Genomic DNA, 21,728 nt, shown 5'->3' on the forward strand with positions numbered 1-21,728 from the left:
GACTTTAGGAACCACAAGAAAAATTATCTGTGGTTTTCAGAAGGATTCTAAAAATCGGAATATTTAAAGACTTTTCACCACTCCTGGCTGGAGGCATCCACGTACGGTGATTGAGTAGGGATTACTAATGGCATCTGGCAACTCAGGAGAGCCACTTTTTACACATTGTAGAAAAAAACTCCCTGATAAGAAAGTAAAGGAGGAAGATGTGGTTGGGCAAGGGAGAAGAGTGAGGAGTGTACCAATGAAATAGCTCGACTTCCCTGTTTGCTATGGGAGCAGCCTATTTACTAGTATTATTGTGGTAGCACCAGTCTGGTCAATACGATGCCTGACTGTCTACCGTAGATATTTCTGTGGCCCTCATTACCTTCTGCGTGCCCCAGAATCTTCTAATAGAGTAAAAATCACAAAACTCTCTTGAGGATTAAAGAGGGGAGGCCTAGCTGAGCAACTGTCCAGGGCACCAACCTATGGGGGGCGCCTGATGGCAGCTGTAAGGGGCGCTGTGCGCCCAGGGCTGAGGGTCGTGTGGCTCCCCTTAGAGCTGCCATTAGTCACTGTGCGCCTGATGGCAGCTGTAAGGTGCGCAGCGTGCCGAGGGTGGGGCCATGCATGTGCCATGCGCCCAGGGGCGGAGCCATGCAAGCGTTGCACGCCCACTGCCCGGGGCATAGGAATGGCTCGAGCTGGCCCTAATCACAGCTGCAGAGCTTCAGAGTAGACAATGCCTACACTAACAGAGGGGTTCTTCTGTTGGTGCAAGTCATCCACCTCTCAGAGAGGTGGTAGTCAAGTGTACAGAAGAACGCTTCCATCAGCCTAGGACTGGGAATTAGGTCTACACTGGGGATTAGGTCGCCATAGCTGTCTCTCAGTGGTGTGAATTTGTAGACCCTCAGGCAGCATTGCTATGTTGATGTAAGTTCCCATTGTAGACCAGGATGATTTGACCAGGGTCATAAAGCAAATATGTATCAGTGCTGGCAATTGAGCATCCCAGATCAAGCCTAACACCCTTAACTACTGGATCATCTGGCTTTTGAAACCATAATAATTAGCAAGCCGTGTGGATTTTGCTGTTCAGATACCACCTTCATTACATAACTTGAATACATTATTGTAGAATGCTTACTCCAATTCTGACATCAACTGACAGCAAAAGATGGAATTCTGAAAGACTAAAAATCATTATCTATAGTTCATACCCACATATCGTGTAAAAAGAAAAGTCTCCAATCATCCTGAGGAAGAACAGAGAAATGCATACATCTTGGAGCCATAGTATTAATCTCATATAGCAATTATAGTTCAGATTACTTTCCGCATAATCATTAATTGAATTTTAAATCACAATCCAGTTTTTAAAAGAACAGATTATTTGTGGAATCAATATTAAACACTGTCCAGAAAGTATATAAAAGTACACGATTAGATTTGAGAAATGAGAGGTTTTTGCATAATAATGAAGTATTATGATTTAGGTTTTAGATTAAGTTAAGATTTGTAGGAAAGAAGAGAAGCAGAAGGGAGAGGAGCAGTGAATTTTGAGGGGAACAATTACTTTTTGTAGTGAACTAGCCAATCTGAGTTTTTATTGAGACCCAGTCTGCTATGCATATGAATTCCGGCTCTGCAGTTTCACACCAAAGTCTGTTTTTTAAGTTTTGTAGCTCACTACAAAAAATAAATTTACCTCTTTTCCTATTTTACACCTTATCACCTGTTGGGAACAGGCCACATTCACCTTGATTGAATTGACCTCCTTTGCACTGGTCCTCCCCATAGTAATGCAATACGCCCATCTTTGCATGTGCATATATCCCTGCCAAACGGAAGTTTCCATTTGATGCATTTGAGGAAGCATGTTCCAGCCCATGAAATCTTATGCCCAAATAAGTCAGTCTTTAAGGTGCCACAGAACTCCTTGTTTTTTTCCTCTGTCTGTTATACACAAAGTTCAGTTTACATTGCTGAATGCTTGTTTGTTGGTTCTGTGTTTACCCATGGTTGTCAGAATCTTCTTTTTCCAGGAGAACGATTCATCCCGTATTGCTATATTAAGAAACATACCATTGACGATGATGCAAACAGGCTGTTGGCAGTGTTCTGAGCAACATGATGCTGCTATTGGGAGGTGTGGTACAATCCCTGGGATAGAATAGCTTTCCGAGATTGCTGTGTGGGATGGAAAGGGGGTTCGTACCATATGATCTCAACTACTCTGTTCTTATGCAGTTTTCTTTTGAGGATTACCCGAAACTGACCTGGAAATTAGGATGCTTTACAGTGGGGGGGGGGGGGGGGGGGGATTGTGAAGCAGATCAGAAGTTGCATGTGGTCACCTGTGGTAATGAAATATGCTTCCACACGGCATTTCATAAGCTGAAATCATCTCTGTGGGAGTAGCGGAGGTAGACCTGATTCTGATAGGAACCTACCGGTTTATGTCTGTAAATCAAGCAATTAGCTGTGTGCTTCTTGTGAGCTGTATGTATGACTAGCCATGGTTCAGATTTGCACCTGTTCTAGGTACAAGCATTATTCTTGTGCATAATGGAATGCAAGTGCGTCAGATATAAATTGCTCAGAATTGTATGGAAACTATTGAATTTCTATATAAAAGTGTTAAATCCACTGAAAGCAGCGGTGGTATGGTGTGTCAGTATGATCTGTCTCTATGTTCCTTCCACCCCTAGTGAAAAAGAAGGAGAGCTGATCTTCTCTTTGTTGATTTGGTTAACTTGTTGAATGAAGGATAGGCAACATTTCTAGCTCAGCTGATGTAAATACATTGGATAACCATACAGTGGAATTATGTATTATTATTTTAATTGTATTGTAGTGCCTACACCAGACTAACATGGCTACATTTCTATCACTAAAGATTCCAAATGAGACTGGGGTGGCTGGGGTCTTGTTGTGCTAGTCATTGTAGTAATAGGTAATAAGAGGCAGCCTGTGACCCAAAGTCTTATGATCTATAATAGACAAGACAGACAGTAGGGCTATGATAATACAAATAATACAGAATGGGAGGAGGAATGCAGGGCTAGAGAGACAAAGCATCTAATGGAAGAACCAAGAATAGAAACCAGATTTCTTGAATCCTACCTAGTTCATTGCTGGGTGCACTTGATTAGAATGTGTACTGTGCGCCATCCAGAGCGCTTCAGCAGTTACATGGCAGTGGATTTGCAATTGGGAAGAGCTGCACTGTTAGTTTAATAGGTGTGAATGTAAATGGAAGTAAACACATACTTTGTCCTACTTGAATTTCTGTTCTCTTTACCCTGAATGGCAAGACCACTTCTGATTTGGGGGTGTTGCCCCCTGCAGAAGAGTAGGTTGGGATTTCATGGAAGTGTTTCTATAAATATGCTCTTTACATTGTTACAAAAGGATGAAATAAAGCTAAAAGACTGGGACAATCTTTAATTGTTGCTGCTGCGTGTAATTTATAAATGCACCAATCTGGATCCATTCATTCGCCCAGCCAATGGCACATCATGTTTCTGCTGCCCCGGCTGCCCTTTTTCTGCTGGAAAGAAATCTTCATTTCAACAAGTCTGATTTTTTTTTTAAAGAAAAAGTTTGTCTAGTTAGCATAGCAAGGAGGTTTATTGCTTATCTCACATTTTGTCTGAGATCTTGAGCCCCCCCCCCCCCGACAACTCATTGTTAAATTGTTATTATATTTAAGCAAATCAATGCCATTGCAGAGTTTTCCTGTCATAATGATCAGTTTGCAGCACATATCTCATTGATTTTTCACAACCCTAAAAACAGTTGATGAATAGCACTGGGAAAACTCAAATCTGGAGAGATGCATTTTGTGGCAGCTTGGAGAACACCTCCTCCCCCCTCCCGCCCCCCCCACCCACACACCTTATCAACCAGGGTGCAAACTTCATCAGGCTTGAATCTTTCCACCAACGAGAGCCAAAGCCTCAGCAAGGCAGGCTGATTGGAATGCAGGCATCCTGCACGTGTTCTGACAATCTGACCTCCCTGTTTACATTTTGTAATCTCAAAGTCAGAATAACGGGTGTGCGAATCTCACTCTTCCCCACCCCTCAGACAGTTTCTTGGCAGATTCAGATTCCAGGAAAACATAAAAATAAGAGTAGGAAGACAAAATTCTCCCAAATTATGTCTGGATTTGCACCGACTCTTATTTGCTCTTCACTGGGTGCTTTTGCTTTACTTTCTGATCTTCCTCTGTTTCTGCTCCCCTTATGCAAAGTCTGTCAGTTTAGGCTTTGTGCCTACACGGCAGGTGTAGTTAGCTTGATGGTAAGCGGGAATTTGGTAAATTTCTTACTTCCACCAGCCTTCTCCTCCTCCTTTCCTAAAGCTGTAATACTGGAGAAGTGAAACTGCTGTGCATTGCTATGCTGCTGTTGCCCGTTGCTCCCTGCATCTGTCTCTGAACTTTTGTGTTTTACACGTGGGGGATGCCAATCATCTGAAATGAGCCATCCTTAACCAACAGTCAAGAGAATCCTGCTACCGAGACGAGGGATGTAAGTGTCCCCGATCCGGCGCGAGCTGGGACTGAGCAAGCCCTGGCTCAATCCCGGCTCATGCCAGGTCCAGGACTTACTCCCGCTATGGCTCTGCAATTTAAATACAGTTGTATCGATTATACAATTAGCCAGTTACCTGCCTCTGAACATCCTTAACTGAGACCTTTCCAGCGTACATGGCCTTACTACAGTTTACCACTACCAGGAGTTCTAAGACTGGACTACCTCTCATCCCCAACAAGTTATGGAGCGTTGCATATTGCACAGGGAACTACTGTGCTGCATGAAGTACAGAAGTAAACACAGGGCTTCTAATACAGGTTGAACCTCTCTAGTTTGGCATTCCCTGGTCTGGAACATCCATGATCTGGAATGATTTTCGTTAGCCAGATGTTCACTTATCATGAGGGTGGCCAAGTTTTCTGCAGTTCCATACATTCCATACATTTTGTTTATAGCCACCAGTCCCAGCTCTCAGCATTCTGTGCTAGTATTTAGCTCTAAATTACCCCTCAATGCCTTCTAAGAGCCCATTAAGCAGTGGAAGTGTTGGTGATGCTGCTAGAGAATATTGACCTCCCATGGTCTGGCAAATTGTCTGGTTCAGCACCGGTCAGGTCCCGAGGGTGCTGGAATAGAGAGGTTCAACCTGTATCTGACTATCCAAGGAGGTAGCCGTTTTTACTTAAATAAGGCTTCCTTATCAGTGAGTGGAGCCTAGCAGGATGACTGTTAGGAGTGTTGATGTTTCTCGCTTGAAAAGAAAAGAACACAGTGTTTTGGATAATGAAACAAAGTGAAGAGGAAACACAAGGTTCTTTTTTTGCTAATGATACTTCCAGCCAAGGCTGCTCACTTACGAAATGAAAGAGCATCATTGAAACTCAGAACGTACAAAAAGCAAATGACAGTTCCCAGAAAATTGTGCATTTGGCCCACCTGGCAATATTATGGCAAAACAAGAACAGCTTTTCACTCTCATTGTCTAGATGGAACACCAAAAGGGGCTTCTCTGTATGCAGAGAAACCACAACATGAACCGTGAGAACTCATAAGAGAGAATGGGAGAATTTTGCTCGCGGAGCTTTATCTGCAATTCTCAGATTGAAAAAAGAAAGTGTGTGCAGTGAGTTATAAGGTGCATAAAGATTGAATTTCTGCCCCAAATTCCTTGTACTAGAATACAGAAAAAAATACACGTGATAATGGATCAGACATGCCAGTGATTCCAGCATGTGAAAGGTTTGCCAAAGGTATGTGCTGATATTTGTAAAGGACTCATTTAGAGGAATAGAAAGGCTTTTGGAACACCAAAATTCGAGGTTGCTCCAAGCATGTTGTCAAGAAGAAGCTGAGAGGTCAAAAGGACAAGCATGACACGAAGAGAATGTCTACACTGCCGTCCAAAATCCATGGTTGGCCTGTGCTGCTGACTCTGGCTTTGGAGCTTAAGGAAAGAGGTTGTTTAATTACAGTATAGACCTTCCAGCTTGGGCTGCAGCCTGGGCTCTAGGTTCCTGGGACAGACCCTGAATTTCTACGCTGCAGTTTAAGAATCCCTTAGCCAAGTCAGATGGCATAGGACAGCTAGTGTTTTTAACTGCAGTGTAGACATGCCTAAAGAGATCAAATTACAATGTGATCAAATTACAGTAAAACTCCCATAGTCCGGCACTTCCGATTGTATGGCACTTCCGATAGTCCGACATCACAATGGCAAGAGCCTAGTGAGTGAGCTTTGGCAAACAGCGAGTCATAAGGCAGCAGCGGCAGCAGCTGAACCATGTGAAACCGGACGGGACAGAGTCAGTCTGCCACTGGCATTGTGTGACGCTGAACAGTCTTTGTGCTACAATAAAAAGGGTTAAAAACACTTTATATACAGTATACACTGTGTATCTATCTATCTATCTATCTATCTATCTATCTATCTATCTATCTATCTATCTATCTATCTATCTATCTATCTATCTATCTATCTATCTATCTATCTTATAGTACCTCCTGATAGTCCGGCATATCCGATAATCCAGCACCACGTAGGTCCCAAAGGGTCCAGATTATCGGAAGTCTACTGTACTATTTGCTGGTATCTCCTTAAACCATAGCAGTGATCGGTAGAGCCACTCACTGTCTGCTGTGCAGTATAGCAGCGCTCCTTTTGCAAGGGAAGGCTACTGCTAGAAACTTTGGACGAGGATTATTTCAGTCTTGCGCAGAATGCTCTGTATCATTAGCCTTGGGAAGAGACAGTGAATGGTTTCTTGCTGAGGCCAGTGGGCAGAATGAAAGGCAACCCCATGCGGGGGCCTTTTCTATCCATCTGCTGCAAATCATGCTCTTCACAAATTAGATTTGGCAGTGAACCCTCATCACGGGGAGTGTTCACATACAGCCAGGTACTAGATCTGTAATTATGCTTCACAGGCCTGCCCTCGTGTAGGAATGATACTAACCAGGCCATAAAGGACGCCATGCATATAAATAAGTGTGTGTGTGGGGAGGGGGAGGGGGGGGAGAGCAGGAGAAAGGGGGCTGGGGAAATATTTGGAAGTGAACTCAAATTTAAAAACAAAATGATGCAAACATCAAATGTGCTTTGAAGAGGGGGCTTTAAAGAGATGTTATGGATGCCAGTGCCTTTCACAGACTGGCTGTAAATGTTGCCAAGTGCATTGCTGGTTCTCAGTCTATCTAAAGAGCAGATTTATTAACCCTGGCAAACCTGGCTGCTTTTTTACTGTCCCCCCCCTCCCCCCGCCCCGAATCTGTAGGAGCTGGTGTACACATGCTCTGCACATACCAGTCTGTGGGGTAAAAGCATTTGCAACAGTTCTTTTCTTTCACAAGCCATAGCGTAAATTACAAATTATTATAAAAACTGTGCTGCACTTGCAAATGTTGCTAAGCAGCATCCAACTCCTCTCCCTCCCCCAACTCTTCCACTAACTAAAAGACGTCAATAGGAAAATTCTGTAGGAGACAGTGATTTTAGTAACACAGGTGACTGGGGGGGGGGGGGGTGAAATCCTGCCCCTGAAGAAATCAACGGTGTTTTACCATTGACGTCGAACCAGAGTTCCAAATTGAGATGATACAAACTCTGTTATTGCCCCGAGAAGCTTGCAGACTATCTTAGGTAGCTACAATGCAAACAATAAAAGATGAGGTTGAAAGTGGTAGCAGTCTGGATCCAAGAGATGAAGGATGACATTGAAGAAAAAGCTGTTAAGGTTTTATGATTGATAGGGGGAGGATATTCCAGATGTTTGTGCCTCTCTCTTCCCCTCCCTTTCTTTGTAATCTGCACAAGCTAGTGAGGAAAGGACTACTCAACATGGAATGTATTTTATTGTGTCATTGTCAAGTTTCTGGTTTTTCCTGGCTGTTTAAGAAATCTTATAGTTTGAACTTAGTAATGGAAATCAAAAGGGGGGTGTATGAAAATCTTATGACATAAAGTGTTACTGAAATAATTCCTGAGGCAGAAATTGTTCTGTTCACCATCTGTAATAAGTTCTAACAATACTATTATTCAATTTCAAATTATGTTATATTAAATATCTCTGTCCATTAAGGAACATTGTAATAAAATGCTCATGAATATTATTACTTCTGATCAATTACGTATCAATTCAAATATGTTAGTGTATAATTGTTACAGAATCATAGAAATGCAGGGCTGGAAGGGACCTCAAAAGATCATCTAGTTCCTCTTCCTGCACTGATTATATGCAAATAAACCAGTAATACATATGTGTGTAACCTCTATAATTGTCAATTATTTGTTATGTACTTATTTACATAATTGTATCATTTACACACACACACACACACGGGAGTGACAGAAATGAAAGATCCCTGCTACTTGTGTCTAAAATTTCCTTTCTGTTTTTCTTGTCATTGAATAAAGTCATAATCATACCACATAATATTTAAATTAAGTGGCTATCTATGGATGCCAGATGAGTAAAATATACTAAGCCTTATGCCTTGTCACATTATTTCCAGTTGGAAATAAAATATTTACTATGTAAATAAAGCAAGCACATTAGGAAATCTGCCATATTTACAAAGGACAGCAACTTTGCATTTGTTGTTTGTTTGTATTCCAATAGCATCCTAAGGCCCCTGCTGAGGTCAGGACACTATTATAGCAGGAGCTGTATAAATATGTACTAAGAGACCATCACTGCTCCAAAGACTTTATAGTCTAAATAGGTGAGTGAAAGAGAGTGGATTATATTTCCCCCATTTGTAGCTGAGGAACAGAGGCACAATGAGATTACTGCTAATAATACTTGACTTTTTGCTATATAACATTTGCCAGTAGTAGATCTCAAAAACCCTTTACAAAAGGAAATCACCGTTGTATTCCCATTGTACAGATGTGGAAACAGGTCCAGAGGTAAAGTTATTTGCCCAAGATTGCTCAGCAGGCCCATGGCTGAGCTGGCATAGAATCCAGGTCTCCTGAGTCTTAGGTCTATCTAGTCGATCGTGGATGGAGAACCTTTATTCTATTGAGGTCCACTGACCAATAGAAAAAATCAGTGATGGTCCACACACAGTTCTGCAGGCGAAGGTCTTCCCCATGGCTCTAGGATGGGGCCATTAATGAGGAGTTTCAGATGTGGGAGGGGGCTCCAGATGGGGGCCAAGGGGTTTGGAGTGCAGGAATGGGCTCAGGGCTGGGGCGGAGGGGTTGGGGGTGATGGTGCAGGCTCTGGGAGGGAGTTAGGATGTGAGGGGGGGTTCTGACTTGTGCGCGGGGGGGATTGGGTGGAGATGGAGGGTCTGAGAGAGTGTTAGGGTGTAGGAGGGGGTTCTGCCCAGGGCCAGGATTTCGTGGCGGGAGTGCAGGCTCTAGGAATGGGTTGGGGTTCGGGAGAGGGAGGGATATGGTCTCTGTCACGGCGTCATTTACCTCCGGTAGCTCTCAGTTGGCAGTGCAGCAGGGCTAAGGCAGCTCTTGCCCCCGTGCCATTCCCAGAAGCTGCCATGATGTGGTTAAGTGGTTCTGCACCGTGTACACGGCCTGCGCCTGCAAGTGCCACCTGTGCAGCTCCCATTAGCCGCAGTTCCCAGCCAAAGGGAGCTCTGGGGCCAGACTTGCAACTTCCCTGATTGTCCGTCCCTGGGCCCACAGGCCGCTGGGACATTCGACCAGCCTGGCACTCTAGCTTCCTCCTGAAGCAGATGAGCCTGTGCTGCACCCATGCAGGGAGGGGTGGGGAAACCACAAAGGCTCAGAGCTTCTCTAACCTGATGTGTGGAGACTTGCCAGAGGCTGGATGAAATTAAGCAGGTTCCTCTCCACTGCACTCAATAATACGGCCCAAGAAATCAACCCCAAAACGTGTCAATGGTGCAGCTATATTGGTGGCCTGTGAAGCCATGTGAAAGAACGTCTCCTGAGATTTTGTTCTAGCGTGGCTACGTAGATGCCAAAGACATGGGAAGATGGGCAGGGAAGAGCTGACCACGTGAGGAACTGTGTATAGCATGTTCACAACATAGGCGAAAATTTTCTTAACAGATCACACAAAAACAGCATACGAATTAAAGTGTCCAATGCCATTTTGCCTTTGTGGATATGAAAAGAGAATCAGGCAAAGTGTACTAATCATTCTACAGTAGTGCCTGAAGAGGACATTGAATTGATCTGAGAACTGTGGGCAGTATGTTTTCAGTGAAGATGTTACCTGTTTATTGCGGCAACTGCTATTTAATGTTTTGAGAAACCTTGTAAGACTTTTTTAATAATCAAACTTAGGGTCAGACAAGATTTCCATACAGTGGAATACAGAGCTCTCCAAACCTGTAAATAAATCTTGTCTAAGATATTGTGTAGTCCCTTCTGTAAATATTGATGAAATTCTAACTTTAACTCTTCTTATATGTGTCTTTTTTAAAACTGTATTAATAGTATCTAAGTGACAGGGTGTTTCTTCCTGTCAGTTAACAATGCTCATTTGAAGGTGCATTGGAATAATTTCTACATTTTAAATTGTCAAAAAAGCTGACTTCTTTTAGAGAGCCTACTGCTTTGTTCCATATTTTAATCAAATCCATAATCTTGAGGCACAGCTCTGATGGACTCATGTACATTCATTAGGGCTAGTAATTTCACCAGCTAGTTTTTAGTGGTAGGGTAAAACATAGGAGTAACAAACCATCTTTCCAAATACATATCCTTAGCTCTGATCCTGCAGAGACTTATCTGCATGCTTAAGTTTATATACTGTGGACCAGACCCTCAGCTGTTTTCAGCTGTGCCAGTTCCATTGACTTGAGTGGAGTCGGGACAGTTTACATGTTTAAGGATTTGTCCCGTGACTTTAATGGGACTACTCACAATGCATACTTGCACAGTCTCTGCAAATTTGGATCTCATTAATCACAAATCCCTGGTTTACATTGGTAGCCATTTAATGTAACTTTATTCTAACCCTCTCAATACACCCTGGGGAGAGAGGTAACATTTTATTTTTATATAAAGTCTGTGTTGCCATTACTGTGTAGAAATCCAGACTTGGGAGCCTCGATGTGAGATGCTCCCCTTTTGTGGGGTTTCAGAGTTTGGGAAATCTCAACATTTGCATAGCAATTTTACAGCCCCACAGCTCAAGCCTGAATCAGATGGTCTGGACCAGCTGCTGTTGTTTAATTGCTGTATAGTCCCTTAGGGCTTGATCCAAGAGCCATTGATGTCACTGTGAGTTGTCTTTTGCTCAAGGTATGGAGGTTCACATTGTTAGCTCAGGGAGAGCCCCCTGGGGTGATGGTCTGCTTACAATTTGAAGTTGGAAATGATGCAGCAAATGAGTGTGACGAAGATTAGGTAGGATATAACGAGGGCGTTACAAGAAGACAGTGAGAGAACTTCAGTTTTTCCTTTTGCCAGGGTTGTGGGGTCCTGTCTTCTGCAGAATGACAGCGATAAAATTAGATAATCTGTTAATCACTAGTAAATTAACCTCATGTCTTTACAGAGAACAAATATAGTATTTATGTAAAAGTTGTTAAGAGTTTTTCTCTTTTTAATTAGCAGAAATACATGCAAAATGAATGATAATTAGGCAGCTGATGAATTCAGTAGTACAATTATGCCTAAAGCTATGCCCCAGTACTTAATGCTGGATGCTCTGAGCAATCAAAGAAGCCTATTTATATAATTTATTTATAAAACAAAGTTACAAATAAGAGTGACACATATACTTCAAGCGCATCAACTTCAGCTGCTGGCAAGATCTTTTTTTTAAATTGAATATATTAAAAAAAGTGTTTAAGTATTTGGCTTAATTAAAAAGAAAAGAGAGAAACCAAAGCTATTTGTGAGGAGACCAGCAATTGAATTTTAACTTTCGTAATAGACAACTGTTAGATTTGTAAAAAAATTTTTTATTTAAAACGCTGGTAAAGAATAACCGAACATTAACTAGAAATGAGCTGAGATTTTCCATGATTCAGGAAGCATGAAAATGAACGTTTTTTTCCTTTGCCCTCTCTCTTGTTTTGTTCCACCTTTGGGGCAGTCTGTGCCCAGAGAGCAGAGGAAATTGTAGAACCCTGGCTGTCTGCTCTATGAGGCTTTAAGAAAATACAAGCCATTAGAAATAGCTGCCTCACGCGCATCCAAGTGGGAAGGCTAAACTGATTAGTGTGTAAACGCTGGGAGATGGTAGGCAGTGGTGTCAGAGAGGCTATGACAGTCATCAGATTGTGGTTTATTTCAGGCTATTGTTTGAATGATGGATCTCTCCCCGTAGAGGCAGCTTTAGAGGTTTGAAGAAGTATAATATAAAACCAGAATGATGGATCCTGCTTTGCTATAAGCAACTTCTTGCTTCACTCCTTTGCACTACCAACCTTAGTGTTTCATGGGCAAGCCTGTTGTTTTTCTGTGTACCAACCGAGCATTACAAGGATAACATGGACTACTCCTAACGGAGGCAAAATTGTGCCCATTTGGAGGTAAGTATTAGACTCGTGCCTGTCAGTGGGCGGGGAGAGACAAAGGAGGCAGTTGCACAGGGACCCAATGGAATTAATGCGGTCTGGGGCCCTGGTCCTTTTAAATAAAACTACTGTAGCAGTATGGCAGCAACTGTGGGAAGCAGCAGAGTGGGGGGGTGAGAGGGTGGGCAGGCAGGAGCTCCCTGCCGCTTTGAACCCCCACCTGGGTCTGCGGAGCGGCCGGGCAGGAGGAGGGGGTCAGAGTGAGTGGTAAAGGGAGAGCCAGGTTGGGTAGACAGGGAAGGAACCGAACTGTCAGGGTAAAGCCGGGCACAGAATTGCAAGGAGCGAGGACTGAGGGGGCAGAGGAGCTGGGCTGGGAAGGCAAAAGAGCAGAGGGGTGGGCAGGGACAATAGGGAGAAAGGAGTGTGTGGAGCGCGCAGGACCGCTGGGGTGTAGCTGGGCTGGAGCAAATTCATCTTCGATTCTCTGGGAGGATAAACTTTAAATAGAGGTCTAGTCTACACTGAAAATGAAGGTTGACTTAGCTATTTCAGTCAGTATGAAAAATCTTTCTCTGAGCAAAGAAGCTATGCTAACCTGACCTCCAGGGTAGACATAGCTAGATCACTGGAAGAATGCTTCCATTGACCCAGCTGGTGTCACCTGCAAAGATGGTGCTCCTACACTGATAGAAACTCCCCCTTCCATTGCTTTAGGCTGCATCTTTGGTGCGCTATGTTACTATCCCTGTACATTCTCCTTACTCTAGGGCTGTATCTAGACTGCATCCCTTTTCCGTAAAAGGGATGCAAATTAGACACATCGCAATTGCAAATGAAGCAGGGATTTAAATCCCCCCACTTCATTTGCATAAACGTGGCTGCCGCTTTTTTCCGGCTCGGAGCTTTGCTGGAAAAAAGCGCCAGTCTAGACGGGGATCTTTCGGAAAATAAAGCCTTTTCCGAAAGATCCCTTATTCCTCTTAAAAAAAGGCTTTATTTTCCGAAAGATCCCCGTCTAGACTGGCGCTTTTTTCCAGCAAAGCTCCGAGCCGGAAAAAAGCGGCAGCCACGTTTATGCAAATGAAGCGGGGAGGATTTAAATCCCCGCTTCATTTGCAATTGCGATGTGTCTAATTTGCATCCCTTTTACGGAAAAGGGATGCAGTCTAGACACAGCCTAGTAGTTTTCAAACTTTTTTTCTTGTGACTCAGTTGAAGAAAATTTTTGATCTCTCCGACCCGACATAATTTGACTAGAGTCTGGACTCCAGAGTCGGGCTGAGGATGAGAGTTTTGGGATGGAGGAGGAGGCTCCGGCTTTGTTTGGGGGCCAGTCAGGGCTGAGGCAGGACGGGCTTATGTTGAGTGGCTCCTGCTGAGCAGTGCAGCGGGGGTGCTAAGGTAGCTTCCTGCCTCTTCAGGCACCCAGAACATGCTGTGCCCCAGAACTAGCCAGCAGCAGGTTCTCAGCCAATGGGAGTGTGGAGCTAGTGCTTGGGGCAGGGGCAGGGGCAGTGCCTGGAACTCTGTGCTCTATCCTGCCCCCCAACCTCAGGAATGGGGCCTGTTGCTGGCCGCTTCTGGGGTGCAACAGTCTGTGGTGCCAGGACAGGCAGGCAGCTAGCTGCCTTAGCACCCCCACTGGTCACCTGATCCCCCTACAGCGAGACTCAATTGCTGACATTCCACAACCAGCAGTGGGGTAGCGACTTGTAGTTTTGAAAACCACTGCTCTAGACCTACCCAGCATGCAACTGCAGAGAATTAGAAAGACAGCTTGTTAACCTTTTTTTGCAAGACGGAAAATGCAACGCATAGGCAAGATCAAAATACAAAGGAGGTAGATCATTATATTACAAATTTGATCTAGAAAGCATTTGTTCACTTGTAACCCAGGGGAAAAAAGTTATAAGCTTTTATAAAATGTGTAACCCCCATTTCTAGAAGCTGATTCTGATCTTTGCTTTGGGGTCAGACATGCTAGTGCTGAGGGACCAATGACTGGAGGAGAGGGAGAGTTGGTGATTAAGGGAGGGGTCTGGCACATAGGACAACTTGTCAATTCAGATTGTGAGTTGTTAAACCTTGGGAGCCCTGTTACAAGTATATATTGTGCCTAGTGCAATCAGGGCCCACAGGCATTAATACCATACAAATGGTAATTGTTCTTCCCGACATTTGTACTCCATGGGAGCGTTTGAACTCTCTTGGCGTGTCCTTTGCTTCCTTTCACATCTCCTGAGTGTATGAATCCTTCACTAGCCATCCTGGTGGATCAATTTAAAATTCCCCATATTCTGATCATTAGTTGTTTTCTAAAATGAGGCCCTTCCATATGTACTCAGGGGAAAAGTGCATTTGACAGACACAGAATTTGATTTAAAACCTGTTGGCAGTCAGACAAAATAGGAGTATTTATCTCTGGTGTCTAAGTCGAACGTTATGAGTTGTCTGAAATGAGACAAGTAAGAAACCAGTCCTCCTCTTCCTGCTGTCGTGGGCAGCTGCAAAGGTGATGACACAGGCGACTAGTTAGTGAGGAGAAGAGGATATTGATTTCTGGCGGACATGTGACAGCGTAAGACAAATATTCATAAAGGCTGTAGGGAGAGCCAAATAATATTTTGAAGTGGAAATCAAAAATGAAATTGATTTCACATAGTTTCTTAAAACAACACTCTCTCCCTCCATACTTCCCTGCTGTTTAGGCTCTGTCCTGGCAACCTACGAAAGAGCTGAGAGTGCTAGCTGTTCTAATTGCTTGGAATTTTGGCAAACTGGAAGGGATGCCACTCATGTCTGCCTGCTTGGACATTTATAACTTGCAGCTGTGCTGTCCAGGACTTAACTCAGTGTGGTAAACCAATCTGGCCATTGGAAAGCAAAGTTCCTTCTCTTTGTCCCCCTCCCCTCCCTCGCTAACACCTCTTATCACACATGCGCGTGTGTCGTCTTCTCCATCCTGGTTGGTAGAGCCATAAAAGAGCCTTTAGTTTTCTGTAGTGCTGGACTGTATTGTTTAAAGTGCTTTGCAGGTGTCTTTGAATTGTTCCTGCCACTGTCCCAATCTGGTAAAGGATCATTGTTTCCATTTTATATAGGGGAAGACTGAGGCAGAGAGGTTGGTTGACTTGGCCACTTCCTACTGACGTAGAACTTTGGGACAGGGAGCGCCTAGCTTCCGCACCATGCTCCTTGCGTGCCTTTTTCTTTTAATACCAACAGCCAGAGTAAGGTGGCTGATTAAAATGAGGAGTTCTGCAGGAGGAACCTTCTGTCTTGTTTCACCCACTGTAAATTACAACTGATGGTATTTCCCCCCACCTCCAACGGAGATTAAGATTAATGTTCGTTTTTGTGCATCTGATTTTATGGCTGTTTGTATGTTGTAAAAGGTTTTTAAAGTAGATATGTGCTTGATTCAGCAGGGCACACTGTTTTGTTCTGTCACAAAGAATTCAGGAGTGTTAAGGTTTGGGTTTTGTTGTTGTGAGAGAGGGCAAAGATTCAAACCTCAAATGTTGAAATACCTCCATATAGGAAGAACCAAAGTTTAGAAGTGCACTACAGTTCAGGCATTGGATGTAGGCTGATGTCTTTTTCAAAGTATTCCCAAACTATTGACTCTCCTGGAGAGGTATCTGGTGCTACCTCCTTCTGGGCTTTTTCATTGCACAACTAAAAGGTTTGTGAACATAGTAGGAAAGGGAAATTGTCATCCTCTTCTTCTGTGGATCAGCTACCTTCTTCTGGCCTATCTCCCATTCTAATGATCAACCAGCCTCCAGTTTCTCTGGTGGTGGTCTCGATCAGTGTCGGTTCACAAGAGCGTGGCCTTCAGATCATAGAGGGAGGATTCAGATTTCAATTAATTAAAAGCCTCCCTCCTGTTCTACTGGAAAGCAATAGACACTACTCTGTTTTGATGTCAGTAGTCTGGTAGGATGTTACAAGCATGCAGCCAGGGCTTTGTAGATTCTTCCTAGTTTTAGGGCAAAATACAGTATTTCAGTGTAACCACTCTTGCCAGGTGCAACTTATTTTGCGACTTTTAGTCCAGTTCTCTTTCTCCTCCATAACTAGTAATTATTAAGCTCTTGGATCTAATTTAATTGATGCATAAAAAGAGTTTTCTACATAACATGATACATAAGTGACCTGGGTATGCATGAATTGGTTAAAACTTTGTATGACCGACAGTGCTCCCCATTAAAATCTGTGCAAATTGCTGTTAGCAGGTAATTAACATTACAGTGGTATTCTTTATGCCAAGTCCAGGAAATACCCTAGTAGCATCAATCTTGTGAAAAGTAAAACTGTACAGATTTTAATGGTGACCTCTGCTTGTGAAGTGAACATGAAGGATTAGACTGTGTAGAAAACGTTTTGAATTAACTAACCTACACATGATTTCTAAGGATTGCTGAGTTTAAGCTATTTCCTGTAAGTGTTTCAGGGGGATATAGTGTATAAGCAGCCCTTTGCCACATCGCTCAGTTATTTTTATTTTGCAAGTGTTGTTTAAAGTGGAAACACAGATGTGCATGCACAAACACGTGTGTGCGCAGACACGCAGTGTCAGTAAGGAATCTACTAATTTCATAGCTAGTAAAGAACTTAACTGCAGGTCAAAGTGCAGTGCTTCTGAGGCTGCTGTAACCAATGCTCCGTGAGATAATTCTGAAGCTAGTGATGGGGGTGGGGGAGGGAAGAAGGGAGACAGACAGCAAGGGCTTTGTATCTTCAGCTAAAAATACCGGCCTTTCGCTGTCATCGTGACGCCTATCATCTTCACAGGCGAGAGATTACTTTCTGTTTTTCTTAAACAAAACCTGCAAACTGGATAAATCAGAGTTTCTCCCAATTCATGCAAAAGGGCTTGCTGCACAATCAGTTGCTCGGTGAAAACTCAGATTAATCTGCATAAGAAGATGAAGTGTAATCTATTCACAAACAGAGCTCTCTCCTCTGTTACTTTTCTCAAGCAAAGACTTATTTTTTTACTTTGTGTGAAAAATCTGCTTTTCTTAATTTTTTTTTTTTTTTTTTTTTTTTTGCAGAGAGGTTGCGAGCCATTTGTGCACGAGATCCACTTGTCACCACATTACACGTCTTGCCAGCAGCGTCCGACGAGTGACTGAAACCAGACAAGTAGTTTAGTCTTAAATGCTGAACAGCGCAAAGGTAAAACTTCTTCTCTTTTTGAAGAAGTTACAAAAGTCCCTGGGTTATGTTGCCACCCACATTTTGATTCCCCATCTAAGTAGCTCACTTGCACACACGATAGTGTGGATCATAGAATCATAGAATACTAGGACTGGAAAGGACCTCGAGAGGTCATCGAATCCAGTCCCCTGCCTCGTGGCAGGACCAAATACTGTCTAAATCATCCCTGATAGACATTTATCTAACCTACTCTTAAATATCTCCAGAGATGGAGTTCTACAACCTCCCTGGGCAATTTATTCCAGTGTTTGACTACCCTGACAGTTAGGAACTTTTTTCTAATGTCCAACCTAAACCTCCCTTGCTGCAGTTTAAGCCCATTGCTTCTTGTTCTATCCTCAGAGGCCAAAATGAACAAATTTTCTCCCTTCTCCTTATGACACCCTTTTAGATACCTGAAAACTGCTATCATGTCCCCCCTCAATCTTCTCTTTTCTAAACTAAACAAACCCAATTCTTTCAGCCTTCCTATGTTGGATGCTATGTTGTGTCTCCAGCCGTGGTCATGCTCAAATATGGTATAAAAAAATACAAGATAAGCACTTGGGCTTTTGAGAGTTCAGGGACACCATGTTTGATACTTGCCAAATTCCTGGAAGCAGTGTTTCAGGCAGATAGCTTTTTGTCTCCGCCAGACCTTGCTTTTCTTATTGTTGACACATGGGAATTTTCTAATCTGCTCTGCCACTGTTCAGATCCACATTTACATCAGGTCTGTCTAGGAATTCATATTTCTGCTCAAAATCTATTCCTTTGGATTGCAGAGGAAACCCTGTATTGTTGCTGGCTGGGTGGAGGGCTGGACCTGATTTTGATATTAGCACATACAGGGAGCTAGTTTCAAGTTAATGCTTGCACAGAGCTTTGAAAATCTGAAGGGCTATTTTAAGTGCCAAGCAGTATTATAGTGAACTGTGATATGAGCGCCAGCTAGATGGAGCGGGAGTGGATTGGCTCAGATACTAATGAGGTGACTGGCCCTGCGAGGCCTGAACAATGCCTGTGTGACCTGACTGCTGCTCTGGAAGTCAGTGGGTGTTGAGAGCACACGGCACCTGGCAGGAGGTACTCAGCTCTTGGCAGAGGTGAGCCTCAAAGAAGGGAAGCAGTGATTTCAGCCTGAATAATAGCACAGAATAGGGAATTAGGTGCCTTGAGTCCTGTTCCAGGCTATCCTACCAATTAGCTCCACGACCATCTGTGTGTATCAGTTTCCCTTCTAATAAAATGGGCGTGGTGACAGTCCTGGTGACACCCAGGACTGTGGGTCATCTCGTTACTCCTTTGCCCCAGCACGAGGGAATTTTGCCTGTATCTGGCTGGATGTCAGATTCCTGACACTACCAGCCTTTCACCCGCCTGTGGCCTCTCTCCTGGGCAATGCCAGCACTACCTTTGCCTGGCAAGTTAACAAAAGGAGCACCCTTTGCCCCTATGCTAGTTTAATCACAAAAATCCTCTATCCTGTTTTCTCCAGGGTGCTGCAACCCAAGTGTGCTGGTTTTACCTGAGACCATCAGTTTAATCCACAGTGATGCTCACAGTGCCCATGAACACTTATTTATAAAACAAAAGTCAGCTGATTTAAGAAGCAATAAAGTTTTAAGTGGAAACGAGAGTGTGTAGAGTTATTGTAACAAATGGGTTACAATACAAAACAAAATCTTAGAAGGCGAAGGAAGGTCTATACTCAATTCATAGTTATCTTTCCCTATCTAGTAAAGTAGGCTTTCCCTACTGCTGGCTGGTTTCTCCAAAACTAGGATCCTCAGAGGAAGGAATTCAGCGGGCTTGTCCCCGCTCTGTACTCTGAAAACAGCCCTTTGTTTCTGTTCCCAGAGGGTGAACCCCTCTTGCAAACTTCTTATTGTACTTTGAGGTGGTTTTGATAGTTCCCAGTTAGCTCTGATGGTTTCCCATAAAAAGTCTGTAGCACTGTGCAAGGCTAAACACCTGATCCTTGCACTGCTTCCTTGGTGAAATAGGGTGGGGTACCCCCTATCTAAATGGGCCATCACTAAGACACATTATCCCCGGGTGACTAATTTTCAATTCAAGTTCATAGAGCATACTTTATATGGGAAAATGTTATTCCTTAAGTATTAGAATCATAGAACACTAGAACTGGAAGGATCCTTGAGAGATCATCAGATCCCAGTCCCCTGCCTTCGCAGCAGGACCAAGTGCCTTGGCTGGTTGAGTGTGGCTAGTTGGCTTGAACAATGTGGGTGTTTGGCCGTTGAGTGTGGCTAGTTGGCTTGAACAATGTGGGTGTTTGGCCGGCTGAGTGTGGCTAGTTGGCTTGAACAATGTGGGTGTTTGGCCGGTTGAGTGTGGCTAGTTGGCTTGAACAATGTGGGTGTTTGGCTGGCTGAGTGTGGCTAGTTGGCTTGAACAATGTGGGTGTTTGGCCGGTTGAGTGTGGCTAGTTGGCTTGAACAATGTGGGTGTTTGGCCGGCTGAGTGTGGCTAGTTGGCTTGAACAATGTGGGTGTTTGGCCGGTTGAGTGTGGCTAGTTGGCTACAGCAGTAGTCACAATAGTGGCTAGTGCTTCAGAACTGGTTGGACACCGTGGACTTAGATTGTCCTTGCTCTTAAATATCTCCAGTGTTGGAAATCCCACAACCTCCAGGCCATTTATTCAAAGAATAACTTTTCTCCCTCCTCCTTGTACCCCCCGTTTAGGAAGTGGAAGGCTGCTATCATGTCCCCTCTCAGTCTTCTCCTTTCCTAGCTAAAAAAAACCCAGTTCTTTCAGTCTGCCCTCATAGCACATTACAAGCAAGCTGAGAGATTGTGCTCAGGGCGCGGGCAGTGTGTGAAGCTGCCCCTCCATGGGCACATGGCACAGAAAGCCACATGGAACAGCCAGCCACTTTGTGCCTGGGGGGCTGCAGCAGGGAAGGAGCCTACATGAGGTTCCTGCTTGGCAGCTGACTGGAAGCCACCTCATCCTGGCCAGAGCCCGCCTCTGATATCCCACTCCACCCCCTCCCACACTCCTACCCCTTACCTCAGGTCACCAGCCAAAACCTCTGCCCCCTGCTCCCCAGGTCACAACTCCCTCCTAGACTCTGCACCTCCTCCTACACCCTTCTCCCAGGCCAGAATCCTTTCCTGCAACCAAACCCTCTCCTGGACCCCTCCCCCAGATCACAACCCCCTCCTAGACTCTGTACCACCTCCTATACCCCTCCTCCAGGTCAGAATCCTCTCCTGCAACCAAACCCTCTCTTGTACTCTACACGCCAATCCCCTGCTCCAGGTCACAACCCCCTCCTTCACCCCAACTCCTTCTGAAACTCCACAGCCCCTCCTGAATCCCAGTCCCCCCCGAGCTCCCTTCTTCACTTAGCCTATATCCCAGACCCTGCCCGCCCTCCATAGAAAAGTGCAGCCATCGACCATTTACCAAAATGTTGGCATGGCCCCCATCAAAAATTATTGCCCATCCCTTGACTAAGAGGATACTAAGTGCAGTGCAGAGGTTGGAGCTGGAGCCCAGGCGCTGAGACCCTGTGAGGTGGGAGGGTCCCCCATCCCAAAGTGCTGCACTGCAATTAAAGAGCCTGAGCCCCACGAGGCCGAGTCAGCTGTCATGGCCCAGCCGCCTGCGTCTAATTGCTACATGGACCTACCCTTGGAGGGTTCAGTTTGGATCTGAACTAGCAAGCCTTATTCATCAGAGCATCTCATTAACACATGGGGTTACGAGTGTGAACGAGTAGTTGGATGAGGGTGGCAGGAGATTACCATTCATGCTCTTTTGTTCATTTTCTTGAGGATCATGTATTTTTCTTAACACTCCAACTTCTCTTAATCATTTTCATGTAGGAGGGAATGAGGGCATAATCAATACTTGTAAATGTTATGGTTGAATCTAATTCAAAAGTAAGTATTTCATAGCTGAAGGTATATCGGTTTGTCTAGCTTGCAGATTTTAAACTTAATTTCCCCTGACAGTCTCTCCAAAAGAGGAAAAATCCCGAAAGTCTACACCAGATTGT

At 44.1% G+C, this 21,728-nt stretch overlaps 1 protein-coding gene across 20 annotated transcripts in view; it reads left to right on the forward strand.

Annotated features, from left to right (window-relative positions):
* The window catches only part of ZMIZ1 (zinc finger MIZ-type containing 1), a 486,957-nt gene that overhangs the window by 96,954 nt on the left and 368,275 nt on the right, over nucleotides 1-21,728 (forward strand). For 16 of the 20 annotated variants that reach the window (XM_075934735.2, XM_075934734.2, XM_075934741.2 and 13 more), the window contains one exon: nucleotides 17,555-17,678. The exons of the other annotated variants lie outside the window; for them this stretch is intronic. The gene's annotated coding sequence lies outside the window, so the exon portion shown is untranslated. The remainder of the gene's footprint in view (nucleotides 1-17,554; nucleotides 17,679-21,728) is intronic. 20 annotated transcript variants of the gene reach the window in all.

Source organism: Pelodiscus sinensis, chromosome 8, assembly GCF_052426305.1.
Source record: "Pelodiscus sinensis isolate ZL-2025 chromosome 8, ASM5242630v1, whole genome shotgun sequence".
Taxonomy (NCBI): domain Eukaryota; kingdom Metazoa; phylum Chordata; order Testudines; family Trionychidae; genus Pelodiscus; species Pelodiscus sinensis.